The sequence below is a fragment of the Microcaecilia unicolor genome, chromosome 11, assembly GCF_901765095.1.
Source record: "Microcaecilia unicolor chromosome 11, aMicUni1.1, whole genome shotgun sequence".
Classification (NCBI taxonomy): Eukaryota; Metazoa; Chordata; class Amphibia; order Gymnophiona; family Siphonopidae; genus Microcaecilia; species Microcaecilia unicolor.
This window is the reverse complement of record NC_044041.1, coordinates 183,853,667-183,860,833: the sequence shown is the minus strand read 5'-3', so window position 1 is coordinate 183,860,833 and position 7,167 is coordinate 183,853,667.

Genomic DNA, 7,167 nt, shown 5'->3' with positions numbered 1-7,167 from the left:
TAACACGCCCCCTACATGCCCTCTTGTGATTTGAATGAATTTCTGACGGACTTCATAGAAAAATATCTATAAATTGGTTTCAAAATACCAATTTGGGCGTTTTTGTGAGGACAACGTCCAAATGCAGATTTATGTCACTTTTTGGACGTTTTTCTGTTTTGAAAATTCTGCGTGTGGCCTGAGTATTTCTGCAAGAATCTCGCATAATAATCTACAATACAATCTTGGTTCAGGCCCACCCAGCTGCAGCGCCAAACTGCTCTCTTCTCCCCCTCTCCTCCACAGCATCCCGGCATCTGCACTCTGGTCTCTGAACCCCTTCCCTCCCCGGGGTTGGTACAGGTGTCCTCGGATTCATTCTTGCTGCTTGCGCTGGACCCACAGGCTTCCATCTGCTATGTTCTGCCAGATAGGAAACAGGCAATGATGTCAGCGAGGGTGGGACATGGCAGATGGAAGCCTGGGGGTCTGGTACAAGCAGCGAGAATGAATTGCTGCAGGCGCTGAGGACGCCTGTATCAACATCGCAGAGGGACGGAGTTCAGAAACAGGAGCACAGACGCCAGGATGCCACAGAGGAGAGGGAGAGGATATGGGGTAGGGGAAAAAAATCTCCAGGAAGATATTTGTTTTGTGTGTTTGGGGGAGGGGGCACGTGCAAGTGGAGGGGCCCATCCAATTTACCTCTGGGCACATCCAAAATACCGAGTTTGGCTATGCCTTTGCTGGCCCCTATGCTTTTAAACAACTGACTATGTTATGAAGTTTATATACTTCCTGGATTCTATATATGGCATCCAAGTTTTCCACGCCTGAGATGCGCACGCAAATGAATTGCTTAATGAGCTCAATGACATCAATAATTGTGTGTGCCTAGCTCCATAGAGTGAATCACAAAAGGGGGCGTGGCCATATGAGGAGCATCATGGGCATAGTTTGACTTTCATTTGGGGGGGGCAAAGGGTGTGGCTTGGCACATTTGCATATTCATTTGCATATATACATCTCATGAAGCAGCCAAAAATGAAACTCAGGCCTTTGTTAGTATGGATTGATTATCTGAGACACCCTGAATTAGCCAAAAGTGGATCTCAGGCCTTTGGGCGTGTTTGATGGGACATTAATTCACTGTCACGTGAATCAGAAGATAAGTCACTTAAAACTGAACTGAATTGAAGTTTGCATTGCACAGAGTGTTGACTGAAATTGAGGAAGTTTTCTATGCCTGTGAGATACCTTACCTTAGTCCTTATCACTTATTTAATGTTATTAGTATGGTCAGTTATCTTGGCTTTTGCACAGTGCCACAAATTCAATTATGAAATTTGTTTTTGTTGGGTTATAGAATTTGTTGTTAATTTTAATACTGTATTAATTGTTTTTTTATTGTATGATGATGTTATCATTTGAATTATTTTATTCTACACTGCTTTAACACAACTGTATTAAGCAGTATATCAAATCAATAAATCCAATCCAAAATTGTTATTGGAGTGAAGGTGGGGCTCTCAGGCGATTTTCTCATCACATATTCTGCTTTTCTCTGTGCCAACACATTTACGCCTGTGGTTACAAAGGTGCGCTATAGGCGCATTAGTGTTTTACGCACGTTAAACACTAATTAATGCACATCAAACGCTAACACGCTTATAGGAATGTATTGGCGCATTAGTATTAAACATGCCTTAACTTTAAAGGCACATTAAAAACACTAACACGCCTTAGTAAATATACCCCAATAAGTTTTGCTTGGTTTTTGATATTTAAGTTTTTAACCTCAAAATGTGTTCTTTCAGCTCCTTTTTGTCTGACGATGGCATGAAATGACTCAGAGAACGTTGTTGACATTTCCCCTGTCATTTCAAATGAATGCACATCCCTAGTTGATGCTAGCTAAAAGTCCTTCTGGACGTGCCCAGCTTTATGGAGCTCCCTTCTACTTGAAATTAGACTCATGAAAGGTGTGGTAGTTCTTTTTTTTTTGGTAATATTTTTATTAAATTTCAAAAATACAGCAACACAAAAAGCAGTGCAACAAGATAAAACACACAGTACAATACACAAAGCCGAGTTCAAGTCATAAAATTAGTCCTTAGTGGAGAGAAAAAGGTCTAAAGATTTCCATTTCTTAATAGCAGTTTTAGGACCAAACATGGAAATTACTGTAGATTGCTCATACTTATGGAGCTCCCTTCTACTTGAAATTAGACTCATGAAAGGTGTAGTAGTTCTGAAGAAAGCCTGTAAGTTCTGATTGCTTTACTCAGATTTTCTAAGGTTCCCCTTTCCTTGTTTACCTGTTTTTATTTTATCTTGATTTTATATGTTGCTTTATTATCTGTTAATTTAAAATGGGTTTTTTTTTCATGCTGATCATATATCTGATTAGTTGACTACAATACACTGGTGTCACGTACAGATTTTAATTGTTAATTTACTTTGCCAGTGTATTTTTTTGCTTGTGTATTTTGTGTGTGTATATCGTTTATATTGTGCTTTTCTATCTATAATTTTTTGACTATTGTGTCTGACCATCTTGTACCCTGAGGGCTCGATGTTCAAAGTAAACCAGGCTTGCAACATTTCATTCAGACTGGTTTTAGCCAGTCTAAATTAAATGTTTTTTTGCTGCTAATGTTCAGGCTTTCGGCCATTGCTTTACCGTGCAGGGAAGCAACGACCAAAAGTCTTATGCTAATGAGCTTGCTTATATTTAAATGAACTCATTAGCAATTCCGTGCAGTGCTCAGCAGGGGCGTATCTGCGTGGGGCCACAGGGGCCTGGGCCCCCGCAGATTTCGCCCTGGACCCCCCTACTGCCGCCGTGGGTACCTTTGCTGGCGGGGGACCCCAACCCCCACCAGCCAAGGTCCGCTTCCTCCTGCCGCTGCAAGGTTTTTTTAGTTCATCGGGATTCGTCCTCCGTCACTGTGCTGCTGTTCAAAGAAGCTGCTAGCTGAATGCAGTTTCGGACTGAGTCTGACGTTGCTGCTGCACGTTGTACATGAGTCTGACGTCCTGCACGTACAACGTGCAGCAGCGACGTCAGACTCAGTCCGAAACTGCATTCAGCTAGCAGCTTCTTTGAACAGCAGCACAGAGTGACGGAGGACGAATCCCGATGAAGAACTTAAAAAACCTCGCAGCGGCAGGAGGCAGCGGACCTCGGCTGGTGGGGGTTGGGGTCCCCCACCAGCAAAGGTACCCAAGGCGGCAGGGGGGGGGTCGGAAATGGCGGCGGCTGGGGGGGGCTATAATGTGCCCCCTCACTCTGGCTTCGGCCCCCGCTACCGCCGACTTTCAGATACGCCCCTGGTGCTCAGAACGATGGTAAACTGAACCTCCCTGCCCAACAACTAAAACCTACCGACAGCTCCTGAGCTGTCGGTAGGTTTTAGTCATTAGGACAGGGTGACTTTTACAGCTGTGCTTGCCTCCTAACTTCTCAGGCAGCAGCAGCACCTTTTTCTCTTTCCCACACACTTTCCCTACTACTACTACTACTATAAATTATTTCTATAGCATTACCAGTCATACGCAGCATTTCACAATTGAACATGAAGAAAAGACAGTCCCTGCTCAAAAGAGCGTACAATCTAAATCAGTACAGACAGACAGGACCAATAAGGGATAAGGGTAGGACAGACAGAAGGTCTCATAGGGAAAGGGACTATTGAAGAGAGGAAGACAAGATAAAGGTTACGAGCAAGTGATGAGTTAGGAGTCAAAAGCAGCATCAAACAGGTAGGCCTTTAGCCCGGATTTGAAGGCGGCCAGGGATGGAGCTAGACGTAACGGCTCAGGAAGCCTATTCCAGGCATAAGGTGCGGCGAGATAAAAGGAACGGAGTCTGGAGTTAGCGATGGAGGAGAAGGGTGCAATTAGGAGAGATTTGCCTAGTGAAGGGAGTTCCTGGGAGGGAGTGTAGGGAGAGATGAGGGTGGAGAGGTAGTGAGGGGCTGCAGAGTGAATGCACTTATAGGTCATCCCTTCTTACTTCCAGCCACCACTGAAATGTTTTCTTGCTTACCCCACCCCCCTTCACTGGACATGTGCACATGAGCTGTGTTTATTGCACAGCTCTTGTGGGCATGCGCCAAGGAGTTCCAAGCCCTTTACCAACCAATGCTCAACACCAACTGCGTTAGTGTATGCTATTAGTGTTGAGCACTGGTCACTAAAAAAATCAGGGCGCCACTCGTTTTTTTCTGGCGCTGTAGAGAAGAGTGCCAGAGTTCTATGCATCTCCTCTTGAGTTGGGTTGACTTTTGGATGGGTGCTTTCAATTCTGAAAAATAAAGAGACACTGCTAACAGCACATGTTAATTTACAATTTAAACAGGGTATAGAGAAGTGGCAGGTACAACTCTGGCCATCTTGTTGGGCAGATGGCTTATAGGGTATTTATCTGCTGTCCTTTTATTATGTTACATACCAGTCACTTAACCTAGTGTTTCCCGGGCCTGGTCATGGGGGCACCCCAGCCAGTCGGGTTTTTGGGATGTAATATATTTCCTGTAAGGGATGGTACACAGAGGCGTAGGTAGGTTTTAAGGTCAGGGGGAGCAGACTTTTATAAAATAGGCGCCAGCAACGATCACACAACTGAACTAGCAGAAGTCAAATTGGAAACCATAGGAAACAGTATGAGCATGTGTCTACACCCTGGTAGTAGAGAAACGCATTGCACAATAGAAAAATTGATACTATTTTTGTTATGGTTAGTTAGCTGATAGTCATCTAAGAATGCTGCTCGGTAACACATTATGAATTGGCCAAACATTTTTCACTGAATTTTTCCTGAACTATGAAGCAAAGTATTTGCAGTCATTTACCATTCACACTCTAACTTAGAGCATCCTCACCCCACATTGGCTCTTTAGCACTTAGCTGCAATTCATACTCTGTCAACCAGGAGTGCTCGTGCTGCTAGTGTTGTCATGATCATGACTGTAGAGTGCAGTGCTGGTGCCACTGGCGCTGGCCCTTCCGCTGTGGTTCAGGAGAACCAACACTCCATTCTTCAGCCATGTGTCTGGTGACACCATTAGCAGGAACACCCCTGTACTCTACCGAGGAACAGCTGTACCTGTAATACAAAGCCTACAAAAGTCACTCAAAATCTATATAATCTACTTGACCATAACACCACTGATTTACAGAAGTAACACAACAAAGACCTTATCTAGAAAAATGCAACACAGGAAATACTACAGTAGGAAATAGAACATCAATATGCCCATTAGAAAACTGGAACAAGTTGAATTCTTACAGATGCTTAAACAGAAACTAGGTGCAAACAGAGTACCTGGCCTCGGTCACAAACATTGAACACCCTTGCCAGGTACAGAATAAATTACCACAAAGTTAAAATATGAATATGTAGACTAAACTTAAAACCCAAGAAGCCACACTGCAACACTAGAGAAAGAGAAATCAAAACAGCACTCTGCAAAATATAAAGAAAGCAGTGTAAACTTACTGTAAAACTGACATTTTCCATTCAGTGAATGGAAAACAGGAAGTTGCTTGGAGTAGGCGGGATGCGCGCCTGAGGAGGAGAAGCAGAAGCCCTGACGCTGGCAGGCTGACTGATAATCGCCGGTGCTGAAGGGAGAACGCTTCGGGAAGTAAAAGTGACCTCGCAGACGGGAGAGCACGGACAGAAGAAGAGATAGCAAAAGATTAAACAAGACTCGGGAGGGAGCAGAAAAAAAATATTTATCGAGTTGAGGCGCATAGGTGCCACTTTTTTTATGTTTAAATCTTTTTTATTGAGAACAACGAAACTTGTACATTCTTTACACTGAAAGAAGATCAATCCAAATATCAACGTGATAACTCAAGTCAGCTTGTTAACGTTTTTTGCTTTATCCCCCTTCCCATCCCCTCTCCCCACCCACCTCCCCCCTCAAGTTATGAACGACACCAACTTCATACAGTGCTACCACACATAGGATATACTGTTCAGGGTATTGATAATAAGCAAACTCTTCATCATGAGACAGTAGATTAAAGGCACGGCCTGCCGCACAGGGCCTTGTTTCTTATAACCCTTCATCTAGCTTCTCCGCCTCTTACATGAATCGTACAGCTTTATTGCCAACATCAACACCCTTAAAGACTAAAACAGTTCCCATATAATCAGTTGTCGGCGGTATTTGTCTCAGAATTATCCCCCATCCTCTTCCCTCCCTCCCCACCCTTTCCCCCCCCCCCCCCCCCAGTACTTCTCCCTACCTCACCATTCGCTCTATCTCCACAGTCATTCCCATTCACTCCAACTCATTCAACACCTGACTTCTAACTCTGGGCGCTACTACATTCAAATATGCTGTCCAAATTTTTATGAAATGTTTCCTCCTTTTGGGGGTGAATCGAGCACCTCTGGCCTCCCACATCATAAGCGCGTGCAATTTGTTCCTCCAATACCAGTAGGAGGGCGGTATGTCCATTAACCAATGATTCAATATGCATTTCTTCCCCAAAATGCAAGACTTACTCAGGAATAGCTTCTCTTCTTTTGTTCCCCGTGCCCACACTCTTGGCGAACTAAACATGACTCGTTCGAAAGTGAACTGTATTCTACACCCCAAGATCCTCGATACAAACCGGGCGAGAGCTGTCCAGAAACCCCGAATTCGCTGACATTGCCATAACCCATGTGCCAAAGAAGGCATGCCCACTCCACACTTCCGGCATCTATCGGCCTCCACTATCCCTGCATGCCATGCTTGTTTGCCCGAGAAGTATGCTCTGTGTATTGTTCTAAAATGACATTCTTGCAGTTCTGCACTATGCACTACCCCTGTCATCCCTTTTAGTGCTATCACCTTCTCTATAGCAAATGAACTTCCCAGCTCTTGTTCCCATCTCCCCACTACCTCCTTGACATCTTTGGGGGGTTTTAAAGCCCTCAGCGCCTTATGAAACCAGGAGATTGATGTCTGCTCTACTGCATCCCCTTTCAGAAAATCCCGAACCTTCTTCCCAAACTCCAATGTGAGTGCGGACCGGGGCAAGCTTCTGAAATAGTGTTCCAGTTGTAAATAGGCCAATCTCACCAGTGGACCTCCCGCACACCTCCTTTCAAATTCCCCATAGGGCAGCAGCGACCCATCCATCTGAAGAAAACTCTCCAATAGTGTCACTCCCTGTCGCTCCATA